The sequence below is a fragment of the Carassius carassius genome, chromosome 48 (assembly GCF_963082965.1).
Source record: "Carassius carassius chromosome 48, fCarCar2.1, whole genome shotgun sequence".
Lineage (NCBI taxonomy): Eukaryota > Metazoa > Chordata > Actinopteri > Cypriniformes > Cyprinidae > Carassius > Carassius carassius.
In genome coordinates, this window is record NC_081802.1 from 21,437,174 (window position 1) to 21,455,948 (window position 18,775).

An 18,775-nucleotide genomic window follows, 5' to 3' on the forward strand; every position below is an offset into this window, starting at 1 on the left:
TCCTGTGTGTTTTCTCTCACTCTCTACCGCTCTCTGATTGATAGGCAGTTCAAATTGCCCACAGGTGGTAATCATCCGAGTGTGTGCTGCAATCGGGGCTGCTACAAAAGAGCAGAGGGAACACTGCTTGGGAGAGGCTCACTTCTCCCCTGCTTCAGACCTGCATTGTGTTCCTCCGTTGATGGTGTAATATTAAAATAGTTAAGTGATTTGAACCGAAACTGAAATTGTATTCCTGTGCACAAGTGGTGGGTTGAAGCCACAGAGTGTAGCACATTTATTTTCTATTTTTATTTCTGTTAAGGTATTAAGATGTATTGTAACTCACTTTATTTGATTTATCGTTAGTATTGGAAGCTGTAGGAAGAGGGTGCCATTTTATTTTGTACTCCTGTTTATCCCTGTTTTTGGTTAGTGAGGGAGTTGAGGAAAGCTTTTGTTGTTGATTTCTTTTTTTACTTGGATAGATTATTTAGTACTCCTCCTGCTAGTCAGCTGCTGTTTTCTTTGTTGTTTTGGCCAGGCCCTTTCCTGAAGACATTTATTGCTTCCCTTTATAAATAAATTACTTATTTACTTACTAAGTGGTGGTTGTATTTTCTGGAGCAGAGGACTGAGGTGATTCCTCCACATTTTTCTTTAATTTATTCCTTTATAAGATTTAGTTAATCTGTTACTCCCACTCCCAACCCTAGACTGGGAAAGGGGATCGTAACAGGAGCAAACTTAGCAAAAGTCAGAAAAGTACAGTGCCATGCAAAAGTATTCATTTTTTGCATGTTATGTTAGTGCCTTATGTGAAACTGCTTATGTTAATCTACACTCAATAAACCATAATAAAAATACCAAAAACAGGTTTGAAACATTTTATTACATAAGTATTTATACCTTCTTCTGGGACACTTGGAATTTAATGTAGCTCAGGAGCATTCGTAATGCTAGTAGATTTAATTACACCTCAAGTGGCATTAACCTGTTGGGTTGATTGGGTATGATCTGGAAATAAAAAGATCAGAGCAAAAACCAAGCCCCGAGGTCAAAAGAACTGCCTGTAGTGTTTAAAGACTGGATTGTGTCAAGTCAGCTATCTGGGGAATAATTCAGAAAAAAAAAATGTATTCTGCATTGAAGGTTCACAGAAGCATGTAGCCTCCATTCTCCTTAATGGAAGAAGTTTGGAAACATCGGGACTCTTCCTAGAGCTGGCCTTCTGGTCAAACTGAGCAATCAGTTGAGAGAGGTCTTGGTTAGACTGGTGACCAAGAAGTGAAAGGACACTCTAGTTGAGCTCCATGATCATATGGAGAAACTTACAGAAGGACAATCATTAAACACTCCTCCAAACTGGTCTTTATAGTGGTCATGCTGAGGGGCTGTTTTTCAGCAGCAAGGACTGAGGGACTCGTCAGTGCAGAAGGAAAGCTCACAGTAAAATATAGAGATAGCCTTAATGAAAACCAAGTCCAGAGCATTTAGAACCTTGGACTGGGCAGAAGGTTCACCTTCCAACAGCACAATGACCCAAATCACACAGCTAACACACCACAAGAATGGCTCAAGGACAATGCTGTGAATGTCCTTGAGTGGCTCAGCAACAGCCTGAGCTTGAATTCAGTCAAACCTTTCTGGAGAAACCTGAAAGTATCCATCAGCCCCCCTCCAACCTGACAGAGCCTAAGAGGTGTAGAAGTGAGGAGAAGAAGGGCAGATATTTGCCAAATGCAGATGTGCAAAGCTTGTTGCATTTAACCCAAAAAGAATTGAGGCTGTAAATATGCTTTAACTAAGTATTGAGTATGAATAGTAATGCAATTACTTTGTTTCAGTTTTTTTTCATTATGGTGTATAGAGTATAAATTGATGTGGAAAAAGTTCATTTGAAGGAATTTAACGTAAGGCAGCAACATAGAAAGGGGTATGAACACTTTTGCAAGGCACTGTATGCTCAATATAATATAAATGAATTCTGTATGTACTACATCCACCAGGTTTTGTCATGTGACCTACATTGTCAGTTACTTCCTTTCATTTGATTCAGAACTCGTCTCCCGTAGTCTCATGGGATAGTAAAGTGTCCACTGGATGCTTACTTCAGAATCAGCCAAAGTAGTAGGTCATCCAGGTACTTTTCTCCTACTGTTTTACGGAAGCTATGAATTACAACTCATTCCACATACTGCTCAAAAACTGGCAATTTGAACAGATAGTGAAACTAAAGCTTCTCCTCATCAGGGTTGAAGAAACTGGTGCAGCGATTAAAGGTTATTTCCTTAAAGGTCATGACTGCCATAACAGGTTTTACAAATACTTTGGATGTGGTGTATAATTGCATCTTAATGGCTGTAAGAACAGTTGATTTTATGCTAAATATCCAAGCTTAGTGTGTGATAGACTATATAAACAGCATAGGCCACTATATAATGAGTTAGTCAGTTAATGAATTAACTAGGGTTAAACAAGGGTGCCAATGGGCAGAACATGCCAGAACATTTGGAATTTGGGTGTTTAAGCTTTTCTTTAAGTGGGTACCCACCCTTTTCCTGTCCGGCAAAGGCTGTGTAGAATTCCAGAACCTTATGTAAGGCATCCCGTTTGATGATGTGAAGATCGCAGTAGGTCAGTGAACAAACGTTTGCACAAGCCTAAGCTAAATTCACCTCTTTCCAGAACACATCCCAGAACACATCTCCCTTTCCTGAGAGAAAAAAAAGAGGGGGACATTGAAGAATTAATTTCATTTGGCTTTCTAATACCTTCAGGAAAATGACCTGGATTCGTGCAAAGGTACACATTTTCATGGATCACAGGAAGCACAATATGCACTTCAGAATGAAACAGGTCGTGAATGTAATTTCAGGAGAATATTAAATAGGTTTATACATACTGTCTCTTTTCTAGCATTTTAAATACAGTTGCTCCTTTACGCTTAAGGAAGGTTAAGGAAACCAGTATGATACCATGGTATAATGAGCATACTCGAACCCTAAAGAGAGCAGCCCCGAAAAATGTAGCGCAGCTGGAGGAAAACAAAACTAGAGGTATTTCATATTGCTTGGTGTGAAAGTAACCTATCCCACAGAAAAGCATTAAAAACTGCTAGATCAGATTACTTTTCTTCTCTTTTAGAAGAAAACAAACATAACCCCAGGTATTTAATCAATACAGTGGCTAAATTAACGAAAAATAAAGCCTCAACAAGTGTTGATATTTCCCAACATCAGATCAACAGTATCGCATCAGACAGTGCACTATAGACCCCCTGAGGAACAGTTCCACTCATTCCACTCATTCTTCCTCTACTATAGTAGAACCACAACTTGACCCAAAAAGAACTAGATAATTATATACCAATCTCGAATCTCCCTTTTCTGTCCAAGATACTAGAAAAGGTGGTAGCCTCACAATTATATTCCTTCTTAGAGAAAATTGGTATATGTGAGGATTTCCAGTCAGGATTTAGACCATATCATAGTACTGAGACTGCTCTCCTTAGATTTACAAATGACCTCCTCTTATCATCTGATCGTGGTTGTATCTCTCTATTAGTTCTATTGGATCTTAGTGCTGCGTTTGACACAATTGACCACAACATTCTTTTGCATAGACTTGAACGCTTTGTTGGCATTAATGGAAGCGAATTAGCATGGTTTAAATCGTACTTATATGACAGCCATCAAGTCATAGCAGTGAATGAAGAGGGCAGTATGGAGTACCGCAAGGCTCAGTACTAGGGCCGCTACTCTTCATGCTCTATATGTTACCCTTGGGAGATATCATCAGGAAACATGGTGTTAACTTTCACTGTTATGCTGATGATACTCAGGGTCTATATTTCTTTGTGGCCCGGTGAAACACACCAATTTGAAAAACTAATGGAATGCATAGTCGATATAAGGCAAGGCAAGGCAAGGCAAGTTTATTTATATAGCACATTTCGTACACAATGGCACTTCAAAGTGTTTTACATAAAAGAACATAAAATAATAATGAAGTCAAGCATTTAAAATGAATTTAAAACAGTTAGAAAATGATTTTACATGAAAAAAATAAAAAGAAAATAATAATAAAAAACTGTGAAAATATAGTGCAATCAGTTCAGACATTGCACAGTGCTCATTCAATAAATGCACAGCTAAACAGATGAGTTTTAAGTCTAGATTTAAATGTGACTATTATTTTAGCACATCTGATCTCTTCTGGAAGCTGATTCCAACTGCGGGTGGCAAAGTAACTAAAGGCGGACTCCCCTTGTTTTGTGTGAACCCTTGGTATTTCTAACTGACTCGATCCTAATGATCTGAGTGTTCTGTTAGGTTTATATTCAGTGAGCATATCTGCAATATATTTCGGTCCTAGGTCATCTAGACGTATATATGAGTAAAAGTAATTTAAAATCAATCCTAAATGTAACTGGAAGCCATTGTAAGGACCTCAGGACTGGTGTGATACGCTCAGATTTTCTTGTTCTAGTCAGAATCCTTGCAGCAGCGTCCTGGATAAGCTGCAGCTGTCTAATTGTCTTTTTGGGAAGGCCGGTGACGAGCCCATTACAATAGTCCACCCGTCTGGTGATAAAGGCATGAACAAGTTTCTCCAGGTCTTGGCTGGAAACAAAACATCTAATTCTTGCAATGTTTTTTAAATGATAGTATGCTGATTTAGTTACTGCTTTGACATGACTACTGAAACTAAGGTCTGTCTCCAGAATCACACCAAGATTCCTGACTTGATTTTTAGTTGTTTGGCCCCTAGAGTCAAAGTATGATTCACCTTGAAAACTTCATCTTTGTTTCCAAATGCAATGACTTCAGTTTTTTCCTTGTTTAACTGAAGAACGTTCTGGCACATCCAACTATTAATTTCATCAATACATTGGCAGAGGGAATCAATGGGGCTGTAGTCATTTGGAGATAAGGCTAGGTAAATCTGGGTATCATCAGCATAGCTGTGATAGGCAATTTGGTTCTTTCTCATTAAAAAAACTGGATGACGAGTAATTACTTACTGCTAAATTCTGAAAAAAAAAACAGGTGTTAATTCAAGGACCTAAAAACTCTGCATGTAATAACCTAGAACGCTGTCTAAGACTTGATGGCTGCTCTGTCCTTAGCATATCCAAAACCTCAGAACAACTTGATGATGTAACAGAAACTACGGACTCTCTCTTTTCTAGCATTTTAAATACAGTTGTCCCTTTACGCTTAAGGAAGGTTAAGGAAACCAGTATGACACCATGGTATAATGAGCATACTCCCACCCTAAAGAGAACAGCCGGAAAAATGGAGCGCAGCTGGAGGAAAACAAGGTATTTTGGTATTGCTTGGCGGGAAAGTAACCTATCCTACAGAAAAGCATTAAAATCTGCTAGATCCGATTACTTTTTTTACAGGCGTTCGGAATGGTCAAAAATACGAGATAAAGAGTCGGGTTTGATGTTCTTGGAACCCGGGCGGTACGAAAGAGAAAAGTCAAAACGTCCGAAAAAAAGTGCCCACCGAGCCTGCCTAGAGTTGAGTCTTTTGGCGGTTCTAATATATTCTATTTTCTTGTGATCGATAAAAGGTACTCCTGACGCTTCTAACCTGTGCCGCCATTCCTCCAGTGCTAACTTGACTGCCAACAACTCTCTGTTACCAATGTCATAATTACGTTCGGCAGGTGATAAACGATGAGAAAAAAACGCGCAAGGGTGAATCTTATTGTCTGTGGCAGAACGTTGGGAAAGAACTGCTCCTACCCCTACCTCTGACGCGTCGACCTCCACCACGAACTGACGTGATGGATCAGGGGCAACGAGGATGGGAGCCGAAACGAAGCGGCTCTTAAGTTTGGCAAATACAGCCTCCGCTGTATCAGACCACCTGAACGTCGTTCTGGGGGAGGTCAAGGCAGTCAGAGGAGCAACTAGTTGGCTGAAGTTACGAATAAATGTTGATAAAAATTGGCGAATCCCAGAAACCTCTGTAGGGCCTTACGGGAATCTGGACTTGGCCAATCTATCACAGCCTTAACCTTGTCAGGATCCATACGCACTCCCTCAGACGAGACGATGTACCCTAAAAAGGGGATGGACTGTGCATGAAAAACGCATTTCTCTGCCTTGACAAAAAGCCCATTCTCCAGCAACCTCTGAAGCACTCGTCTGACATGCTGAACGTGTTCCTGGAGAGAGGAGGAAAAGATCAATATGTCATCCAGGTAAACATATATGAATTGATCAACCATATCTCTCAGCACGTCATTGACGGGTGCTTGGAAGGCCGCGGGCGAGTTGGATAGCCCAAAGGGCATAACCAAGTATTCAAAGTGCCCCCTGGGGGTATAAAATGCGGTCTTCCATTCATCTCCCTTCCTTATGCGAACCAAATGATAAGCGTTAGGTAAATCCAATTGTGTGAAGATGGATGCTCCCTGTAATCGTTCAAAAGCTGAAGACATCAACGGCAAGGGATAAGTATTATTTACCGTGATGTTGTTCAACCCTCGATAATCAATGCACGGTTGCAGAGACCCATCCTTCTTCCCCACAAAAAAAAAACCCCACCCCCGCTGGAGATGAGGAAGGTCTAATGAATTCGGATGCTAGAGAATCAGAAATACATTTCTCCATAGCCTCCCTCTCTGGAACAGAAAGTGAATATAACTTGCCCTTAGGCGGAGACTCACCTGGTACTAAGTCTATGGCACAGTCATAGGGACGATGTGGAGGAAGAGAAGCAGCCCGAGACTTACTGAACACTTCTCTCAGGTCCTGGTACTCTTCGGGCACGTTAGATAAATTCACTGCCTCCTCCTGAAAAACAGACACAGGTGCAGACGAACACACAGACACTAGATATGACTCATGACACGTATTACTCCACATGGATACAGAATTGTGCCCCCAATCGATTCTAGGATTGTGCTGAGTGAACCAAGGATGACCGAGTACGATAGGTGCCAGGGGTGAGTTCATGAGAAGGAATGTTATAGTCTCGGTGTGGTTGCCAGACGTGATGAGAGTAATGGGTTCTGTGGTGTGAGAAATACTGGAAAGTTGTTGTCCATTGAGAGCGTTGACAGATATCTTGTACATGAGGGGGGTGGTAGGAATGTGAAGATGGTGAGCCAGTTCTAAATCCATAAAGTTACCTTCTGCCCCCGAATCCAGTAAAGCCTGGGTGTTGTGTGTGTGGGTTGTCTTACCGGAAGGAGAGTAGATGCTGATGGTGAGGATGAGGTCTTCTCGGTGGAGATCCCACCCGATAGTAGCCTCATAGTTACTACCGGGCTTGATCTTTTAACGGGCATGAGTGGATGAAGTGGCCCGCCCTCCCGCAGTAAAGGCACAGTCCTTGGGATCTCCGCTGTTCTCTCTCCTCCCGGGAAAGCTGAGCTCTACCCACCTGCATGGGCTCCGGGTCGTAAAGGGGACTGACCGTATCCAGGTTCTTAAAGCGTCTGGTCTCCGTGCCGCGAAACGGATGGTCTTGTTGGAACCGGCCCATTCTGCTCAGCCGAGCATCCACTCGAAGTGCTAACTCGATCAGTCCATTGAGACTAGTGGGAAGGTCCAGCATATAAATCTCTCTCTGAATACGGTCAGCCTACCCATGCAGGAATCTGTCCCACTGCGCCTCCTCGTTCCATCGGCACTCTGCAGCCAGGGTGCGGAACTGGATGGAATATTCCGACACCGACCCGTGACCTTGGCGGAGATCGGCGAGTAGTCTGGCCGCCTCCCTACCCGCCACCGCCCGATCGAAAACCCTCCTCATCTCCTCGGAGAGTGCCTGGAACGAGTCGCAGCTGGACGAGGCGCAACTGGATAGTAGCGTCAGCACAAACGCCACTTTGGATCGTTCCTGATTAAACGTCTGGGGCTGTAATGCAAAGTGCATAGAACATCGGGTCAGAAAAGCTCTGCAAAACTCTGGTTCACCTGAATATCCTTCTGGTGTCGGCAGTCTCGGTTATCGCCGTGGCTGCGGCTCTGGTAGAGTGGGTGGAGTTGGCGGTGTGGGTGGGCCCTTCCTGTGAGAGAGATGTTCTCCTCTTGGGTGTCCATCCTAGCGATGCTTCGAGCCGCAAACTTGTCCCACGTGGTAGCGCCTGCTACATCCATGACGGGTCAGATCGTTCTGTTACGTAAGACAGAAACAGGTTGTAAATGCAAGGCGAAGTTTATTAATACAGCACAAAGATCAGAATTGACAAAGTAGCACAGCAGCACAGGCGGGCGGACACAAGGAAGAGTGGAATGGTGACGCAGGGACTTCGGTGGACAACGGATGGTGGTGCTCAGTCCAGTGATGATCCCTCGATTGAATCCCGGTGCGTGAATAATCCTAGTGACGGTGCTCGGTGATCCAGTGCTGAGTGAAGATCCAGGGAAGAACGACGACAACACGGGGACTCCAGCAGAGGACTACAGACACGGTAACCGGTACAGGAACACACCAGGGAGAACAACGATCTAACAACATGAAACACAGGTTACTGAACTTATAAAGGGAACAAACAATTGAAACCAGCTGGCGCTGCTGATCATCGCTGATCAGTGACCACGCCCACAGACACACACACACACAACAGCACGCAAGATGAGAGAGAGAGAGTGAATGAATGAACCGTGACATCTTCTTTCTAAAGACACCACAATTATGTTTGTAACAACCTGAAGTAGGAAACTATTACAATTATAAGTTAGTTAGAGCACTTTCAGCTGTGAGTCCCATAATGGGGGGTGCTGGCTAACAGGTTAAATCATCTAAACCAACAACTTGTATGTTAGACCCTATACCATCTAAGCTCCTAAAAGAGGTGCTTCCAGAAGTCATAGATCCTCTTCTGACTATTATTAATTCCTCATTGTCATTAGGATATGTCCCCAAAACCTTCAAACTGGCTGTTATTAAGCCTCTCATCAAAAAACCACAACTGGATGACGAGTAATTTCTTACTGCTACATTCTGAAAAAACAGAGGTGTTAATTATAGGACCTAAAAACTCTGCATGTAATAACCTAGAACCCTGTCTAAGACTTGATGGTTGCTCTGTCAATTCTTCGTCATCTGTTAGGAACTTAGGTGTGCTATTTGATCACAATCTTTCCTTAGAAAGCCACATTTCTAGAATTTGTAAAACTGCATTTTTCCATCTCAAAAATATATCTAAATTACGGCCTATGCTCTCAATGTCAAATTCAGAAATGTTAATCCATGCATTTATGACCTCAAGGTTAGATTATTGTAATGCTTTATTGGGTGGTTGTTCTGCACGCTTAGTAAACAAACTACAGATAGTCCAAAATGCAGCAGCAAGAGTTCTTACTAGAACCAGGAAGTATTACCATATTAGCTCGGTCCTATCAACACTGCACTGGCTCCCTATCAAACATCATATAGATTTTAAAATATTGCTTATTACTTATAAAGCCCTGAATGGTTTAGCACATCAGTATTTGAATGAGCTCCTTTTACATTATAATCCTCTACGTCCGTTACGTTCTCAAAACTCAGGCAATTTGATAATACCTAGAATATCAAAATCAACTGCAGGCGGCAGATCCTTTTCCTATTTGGCGCCTAAACTCTGGAATAACCTACCTAACATTGTTCGGGAGGCAGACACACTCTTGCAGTTTAAATCTAGATTAAAGACCCATCTCTTTAACCTGGCTTACACTTAACATACTAATATGCTTTTAATATCCAAATCTGTTAATGGATTTTTAGGCTGCATTAATTAGGTAAACCCGATGAACACTTCCCATAACACCCGATGTACTTGCTACATCATTAGAAGAATGGCATCTACGCTAATATTAGTCTGTTTCTCTCTTATTCCGAGGTCACCGTAGGCACCAGATCCAGTCTGTATCCAGATCAGAGGATCACTGCAGTCACCTGGATCCAGTACGTATCCAGACCAGATGGTGGATCAGCACCTAGAAAGGACCTCTACTGCCCTGAAAGACAGCGGAGACCAGGACAACTAGAGCCCCAGATACAGATCCCCTGTAAAGACCTTGTCTCAGAGGACCATCAGGACAAGACCACAGGAAACAGATGATTCTTCTGCACAATCTGACTTTGCTGTATTTGAACTACTGGTTTCGTCTGGTCAGAGCAGAACTGCCCCCCCAACTGAGCCTGGTTTCTGCCAAGGTTTTTTCTCCATTCTGTCACCGATGGAGTTTCGGTTTCTTGCCGCTGTGGCCTCTGGCTTGCTTAGTTGGGGTCACTTCATCTACAGCAATATCGTTGACTTGATTGCAAAATAAATGCACAGACACTTTTTAAACTGAACAGAGATGACATCACTGAATTCAATGAACTGCCAAAAATTAATTTTGCATTATTGACACACTGTTTTCCTAATGAATGTTGTTCAGTTGCTTTGACGCAATGTATTTTGTTTAAAGCGCTATATAAATAAAGGTGACTTGACTTGACTTGTCTCAGATGACCACCAGGACAAGACCACAGGAAAACGATGATTCTTCTGCACACTCTGACTTTTCTGCAGCCTGGAATTGAACTGCTGGTTTCGTCTAGTCAGAGGAGAACTGGCCCCCCAACTGAGCCTGGTTTCCCCCAAGGTTTTTTCTCCATTCTGTCACCGATGGAGTTTCGGTTCCTTGCTGCTGTTGCCTGCTAAGTTGGGGTCACTTCATCTACAGCAATATCATTGACTTGATTGCAAATAAATGCACAGACACTATTTACACTGAATAGAGATGACATCAAATAGGGTTCAAATTGGTCACACACATTTGCAGTTATGAAAAACAGAAAGCTGCTTGGTTTGAAAGGACCTTCTTTGTGAGCTATGCTCCATACATAACTACACTAATAACAATAAATTAGTGCCCATTTTTGCCCTAGATCATAATATTTTTGATAGATCATCACTCAAAAAAAAAAAAAAATTGGTCTAAATTTACATGTTTTGTTATTCAATTGCTTAACAATTTTCCATCCATTTATATTACATAGTTTTAACATAAACAAATCAATAAACTTAATGTGATTAATATGCATCAGTCATACGTGAATGAAACAGGTAAGTTTTATGTAATATATTTATGTAATAATTTTACGTAATTTCTCCATTCTGTCACCGATGGAGTTTCGGTTCCTTGCCACTGTCACCTCTGGCTTGCTTAGTTGGGGTCACTTCATCTACAGCGATATCATTGACTTGATTGCAAATAAATGCACAGACACTATTTAAACTGAACAGAGATGACATAACTGAATTCAATGATGAACTGTCTTTAACTGTCATTTTGCATTATCGACACACTGTTTTCCTAATGAATGTTGTTCAGTTGCTTTGACGCAATGTATTTTGTTTAAAGCGCTATATAAATAAAGGTGACTTCACTTGACTTGTCACAGTCTAATCCATAATGAGCATTAATATATTCCACGCTCAAGCACATGCATTATGTTTGCCACAAAGCACAGGCAGTATAGCCTAATAATTGTGAAGAAGGAGACATTTTAATGATTTATTAATAAACTAATGTTTGTCGGCTGCAAGATGAAATTCATGGTGCTGACTCTCATCTCCACAGGATGCGCATAATCAGGGAGGATTTGCTTTCATTTTGAATTGGTTTGTTTAAAAGTAGACATTTCAAGCTTTCTGTAGATATATTTCTTATGTATGTAAGGCACCCCAATTTTAAGCTATTTCATTATCAGAAAAAAAAAAGATTGCGAGGGTGCTTCCCTGTCACATTATGCACATTAATAATTTTCCGGACAAACACTTGAATAGTAATAGAGCACATTCATTTTAGGTTAGCGTATGGGATCTGCATTAAAAATAAATCTTCACAAGTCTAAACCGAGATGCAGTCATAACCTGTAAATTAAAGGCTATTTTATGTTTTAAAATTATCTAACGGCTGATGCAGCTCCAATTTGTTGATTTTGATTGTTTTAATAAATCTATTTTACATTAAATAATAAAGATACAAAGCAGGTTAAATTAGATATTATTGTACAAAAAAGTTTTGAAATGCTATAGACTGCGAATAAGATTGCAGTTTCACATTTTGCATAAGCATTACAAAGTTAATTATTTTTACATGCAAAAAAAAAAAAAAAAAAAGATTTGTAATGAAGAAAAAATATGTTGACATAAGAATAAACGTTGCGCGTCCCATTCTGCATCATGCGCACCACACAAATCTTGCACTCTGATATTTTAAGGAATAGAATACACAAATTTAAATGCCGCTGCAATTTTTATTTTAGTTTTACTTAAATTGTATAAAAAGCAAATAAAGAAGGCTCCCTTTAAAATCATTGAAGTTGTCAATTAATTAACCTCTTTTTTACATCATGTGCACTTTGTTGATTATAATGGGAGAAACGTGAGGATTTTAAACAGATTTTATTCATCCGTCCATTCTTTTCAGTTTCAGTGATTTAGCTAAATCGTGGTCATGTTTAATAAATATCCACATGCTTAATAATTTATTAATTTCTTGTTTTAGTTTGGCCTTAATAATGGGAGCGAAATTATTCAGAGCCTCATGTTTTACTAAAATAATGCAAATAATTTATAAAACACGCAACAATTTCTTAGTGTACAGATAGATATCTTTTCCCCAAGTAGTTCTGTCAAAATAAAGGACAGGTAACGAATACCAAAGTATCTGCGTGTTTTAATCTGTTTTATTCGTTCTAAGAAACGAACATAACTTCATAATTAGGCTACTAAATTTTCATCGGTGAATATTACATTTTTTTTTCATTTTCCGCCAACCGCAGCTGTCAAATGTAAAACACCAGCGAGTCAAAACTGACGGCTATTTGCTGTGATACGTTGTTTGATAACTTGTGGTTAAAGCGTCACTCAGCGGTCAAAAGCTGCAAATGCACTTTGCGGACCCAACAGCGCTCGCGCTGGTAGAACGCACACTCTGGTTGGGCACTTACTGTAAAGTTTGTTGTTAGGTTACGATTATGGTGAAGTATATACTTTGTGGTTAGGCTATAGCCAACATGAGCTGTAACTGTGCTATTGTCATGAGAACATTTTTACTTGATCATTACTTATAGAAGCAGATTAATCTCAAATATAATTCACGCAAAAAACATGATTCACACATGCGTAGACAATTTTACATGCATGAAACCTAATTCACGTACACACAAAAAATATCCACGTGCGTGAAAAAAAAATATATTCACAAAGAGCAATTCACATGCGCAAAATAAAATTATATACTCGTAAAATACATTTCACAAATGCAAAACACAATTCGTAGATATACAACTGTGCACAAAAACCTTTGAATGTTTAAAATGTATGAGTGTATCCTTGCATTTGAATGTGCAAATCGTCATTCACGTACGAATCGCCTTAGATATGTGTGTGTCTGTTTTTGAGACTTTCCTGGCAGCATAACACTCGTAACACAGAGCAGTCGTACTCTTTAGCCAATCAGATTTAAGCTTACCAATCGACCAATCAGTATCACGTGAGGGCGGGCCTACCTGCATGTTACATCATCAGCTTTCGACCAGTTCATGGCTGAGCAGAGGTAAGTGCAGTTAATCGTTCATTTCTGTGTTGACTGAAGTTAAAGAGTTCGAGATCAGTTGAAGCAATAGTTTATGAACTATTAACTGATGTAAGCAAGTGTTGTTGTAATCAGATGTCCCATATCGTGTCAAAAATGAAGAAGAATGATGCTTGTTTTGTTGTATTTTAGCTGAAGGTACAGACAGCTCTCACAGCTACAATCACGCTAATGATTGCAAAACAATCATCTGTGGTCAATACCCATCTAGATTGTTCTTTAAATAGTGAATAGACCTATTTTAATGAGCAGCCAGTGTTTTTTTTGCCATTTGTGTATGATGTTAAATTATTATTAACACTTGTTTCCCTGCATTTTTCAGGATTACTCACCTTTGGTGTGACATCTGGATAGCAGTCACGAACATCTTAATTCATGTTGTTTCTTTATATTCTCTTTTATACTTTTTTTGTATTTATGTCTTAATTGGTAACACTCAGTGTTGGGGAGTAACTAGTTACATGTAACGGTGTTACGTAATTTAATTACAAAATTATTGTAACTGTAATTAGTTACAGTTACTAAGAAAAAATGAGTAATTAAATTACAGTTACTTATGAATTTTTTTACGATTACAAAGGGGATTACATTTGAATATTTACACACATCCACATACAGATTTAACTGATTTCTTTCCCAAATTGCACTGACAATTCTGAGACATACCGCCCTAATAATTTCCGGGATGCGGAAATACAGTCTGGTTCGTAGAATCCAGTCTTAAAAACGAAATGCCTAACGCGGACGGAATATGCCACATTTTGGATGACTAAATTAAAAGTAGGTCAGTACACTTGAATCAAAACATGACATCGACTAGTGTCTGTGAATATAAAGCCCCAAAAATGCAATATATGACTTGCACATTCTGCGTGTCTGTGGAAATCAGGCGCGGACTGGACACCGGGAGAACCGGGACAATTCCCGGTGGCCTGGCAGCCGATTTTGCCCCACTATTTAATTTCATTATTGTATAATTGCCTGCCGAATGTACTAAAGCGATCATTTGCGAATCCGCCATTTGATAATTAAATCTCTAATAAGTCATGAATTGTCATGACTCGCGCGCTCTCCGCGCCTCCGCCAAACGGTTTGGATTAGACTGAGAGAGAGAGAGAGAGAGAGAGAGAGAGAGAGAGAGAGAATAGAGAGAATAGAGAGAATAGAATAGAATAGAATAGAATAGAGTGAACTACTGGAGCAGAGAAGCAGAACTCCTGTTCAGGGTTTCAGGTCAGTTTCATCTGTAAAGATGCTTTTTTTGTCTTTTTTTATTTTTTATTTAATCAAGCAGCAGCACGTTGCTCATCAGTCATCACTCAAAATACTATATAAAGGACATCATTATTATCTGTTGTAATGTTACAGTAGTAATTTAGCTGAAAAAAAAAAATCAGATTTTTTTTTTATAGGTTTAGGGGGAGCTACGACAGACAATAACACAACCCTTACGAAAATTAACATTTTAATATTTAACTATAAATCCAGAGAAAATGGTTACTATTGTTTAACTGTGATAACCAAAAATGTAAAATTATTTTACAAATGTATTTATTTAAAAATAAATACAAATCCATTTGCAAAAAAACAAAAACAAAACAAGGTTATTTTACGTTTATATAGGCTAATAAAAGCATGGTAATTTTTTGTAAGGGAAAAACATGACTCGTGTACAGTATTAGGATTTTTCTATAAAGATATTGTAGTACTGTAGAGTATTGTATTGTAAAGTATAGTTTTGTTCAATCTTGAGTATTAAAGTCATGAGAGAGATGGATAACAGGGCAAAATAAAGAGACTGAAGAGAAAAATGGAAGTGAAGGTGCAGTTGAGGAGAGAACTTTTAATTATTTTGCATGTCCCCAAATTAAAGATTTAAACCTTTTTTATGTCAGGTCTATACAAAAAATAGTTTTGTCCATGAATTTGTTTGTATGAGTTTGATTTTTCCAGCCTGAATTTTTTTCCCAGTCCGCCCCTCCTGTAAATTAATGGCAAAGACATGGTTTCATTTACTACACATAGGCCTACTGAAGCTCGCAGTGTTTTCAACCTCTACCATCTCAATATAGGAGTACACGAGCACATAATTTCTAGAACTGCTCTGTGTCACTTCATGTGCATTTTACTTATTTTGAGAAAACTATCATCATATACAGAGACAGCAGTTTAAAAAAAACACCAATGTTTCAGGAGTTTATTACACAGAATACGTCACATGCTTATTAGATAACTGTATTTAAGTTGATGTATATGCTTTTATTTATTATTCTTTAATTTTCACAAATTTAGAAAAGTAATCCAAAAGTAATTAGTTACAATACTTTAATAAAGTAATTGAAAAAGTTACACTACTATTACATTTTAAACAGGGTAACTTGTAATCTGTAACCCATTACATTTCCAAAGTAACCTTCCCAACACTGGTAACACTTTATAAAAAGTTTAATTAGTTAACATGAACTAACAATGAACTGCACGTGAACAGCCTTTATTATTTTTTGTTAATGTTAACATTTACTAATACTTCATTAAAATCTTGTTAACATTAGTAAATGCACTGTAAACCAACACTGAACAGCTGTATTTTTACCTAACGTTAACAAAGATTAACAAACACAGCAACAAATGTATTGCTCATGGTTATTTAATACATGAACTAATGTTAACGAGTTATTGTACCTTATTGTAGACTGTTACCAATATATTCAACATTGCCAGGAAAGTCTCAAAAACACACACACACATATCTAAGGCGATTCGTACGTGAATGACGATTTGCACATTCAAATGCAAGGATACACTCATACATTTTAAACATTCAAAGGTTTTTGTGCACAGTTGTATATCTACGAATTGTGTTTTGCATTTGTGAAATGTATTTTATGAGTATATAATTTTATTATGCGCATGTGAATTGCTTTTTGTGAATATTTTTTTTTTTCACGCACGTGGATATTTTTTTGTGTGTACGTGAATTAGGTTTCATGCATGTAAAATTGTCTACGCATGTGTGAATCATGTTTTTTGCGTGAATTATATTTGAGATTAATCTGCTTCCATAATTACTTTCATGCTACAAAAATTGTACTTAGCATGTGAACAAGTGTTGTGTTGTCTGTTACATTCTCATAAGAACAAATATGAGAATTAAAAGTCAGCTTGAGAGCCAGCACGTGATTTTCACTCTTCACAATCAAACGATCATGGAACATTAATGTGTGTGCATGACATCTATAGACAACCTAAGCACAAGCTCTACTCTTCACCACAATGGTAACCAAAAAAAACATAATTTTATGTTGTTTGAACTCATTAAAAACTTAAACTCTAACAGGCCTTTCCATTTTCATAAAAATGCAGAAAACTCACACAACTCTGTCTGAACAGCAACAACACTGGTTGTATCAACAAGTGTGAATTATGTTCAGGGAACATTCACAGAATTTGTCAAATGAAAATAGTGTGATATCATTAAATTGGCATGCATTTTACTCATCAGTACATTTAACTTAATTTAAGTTCAAATAAATCTATTTAAATGTGTGGAAATGTGTGTCATAATTTTATTAAGCTATTTTATTGAGTGTACTTATACTGTTAATGGAGCATTCTTTTATTAGGTTTACTTTGTCCACCACTCCAAAATAAACTTGCATAGTAAATGCAGAATAAAAGAATAATTAATTGTAATAATTTTGTTGCCAAAATCTTTAAAAGGCACTGAAGCAAGAACCATTATCATTAAAGAATCATTTAGAACCTATTATACATAAAAGCACATTTTTTGCAATTTTATTTAAGAGTGGGGGAAAATGTAAACTGACCAGCAGCATTATATTTTCATGATGTGATGCTCAAGTAGTAGATGTCAGAGGATTGGTAGAAATACACTCACCCAAAATAGCAACGACTTCATCATCCTGGATGACCTCCAAAGACCCTGAAACCACGAAGCAAAGGCTGTCCACGCTTTCACCCGCGTGGTAGATGAGGTCACCTGGGGCACAGTTGATGGTTTGAAACTCCATGGCAAGCGCTCTCAAACACCCGTCACTGGCTAGTCGGAAAGCCGGATGCTCTTTGAACACCTTCCTGTTGAGATGAACGCAGATGTCTGCTTTCATGTCTTTGGGGCAAATTTGCAAAACCTGCAGAGCAATGTAAAAAAACAAAACAAAACAAAAAAAAAACAATCAAATACACATATTATGCTTTGTGATCTCACATAATCTAAAGCTTACAGCAAATGCACTCTGTTCCGTGTACCTTATCTGTGTCAATTCCTCTGAACATGGACCATGTAGAGACAATATAGTCCATGACCCTCTCGCTGAGGCCCCTGGGAACCTGGTATAGCTTCAGGAAGTCTCTCACACTGTTTAACATCTCATGGTAACTGTTGGTGTTGGCATAAATTTGCTGGAAGATGGTGGTCACATTACCAAAGATGGTGGCATAAAGGAGAGCTAAAAGAAAGAAACACAAAACTTCTTGAGCTAAAGTACACCTCAGAATACTTTTAAAAGGAATTACACATTTAGAATGATGTGAAGTTGTAGTTCAGTACATTAAAAAATATAGTACATCTAAGTTTAGTACAGTTTATTAAAAACATAAAAATATATTATTGTTATGTTATGTAACACACTTCAGTTAAAATTGTAATCCAGTACTGTACATGTGCTTTAGTGTGTTGACTAACTTACCAAAGCACAGGTAAAATATTTGATTATAATTTTAACCATAAAGTGTTAACTGTAATTTCATTACAATTAATATATTTTAAATTGAAATTGAAATAGTATATCACATACACGTTTCAAAAAAATGACAATAAGGTATGATTTTAGTTTACCATAAATGCTTGTCAGTACATTCAGCAGTAACACTTTAAACATTTTTCAAAGACAATAGAATTACATTTATTTATTTATTTATAATTAATTATTTATAATGTTGTACTGAAGTGCTATACTTAAATGGGTATAAAATACTCTAAAGTTTGGTTAATTGCACTTAAATTAATTAATTAAATTAACCTATAAAACTACAACCTATAAAATAATGTATACAATATAAACCGTAAACGAAATAAAGAATAAAATTATATACAAATATATTCAAAAGGGTTGGGGGGTGAAATACTTGTGTGAAGTCTAAAAGGCAAAGGGGGAGGTGTTGCTTCAA

At 38.4% G+C, this 18,775-nt stretch overlaps 1 pseudogene; it reads right to left on the minus strand.

The window, feature by feature from the left end:
• LOC132131859 (potassium voltage-gated channel subfamily H member 1-like) overlaps positions 1–18,775 on the minus strand; it is an 82,198-nt pseudogene that overhangs the window by 22,004 nt on the left and 41,419 nt on the right.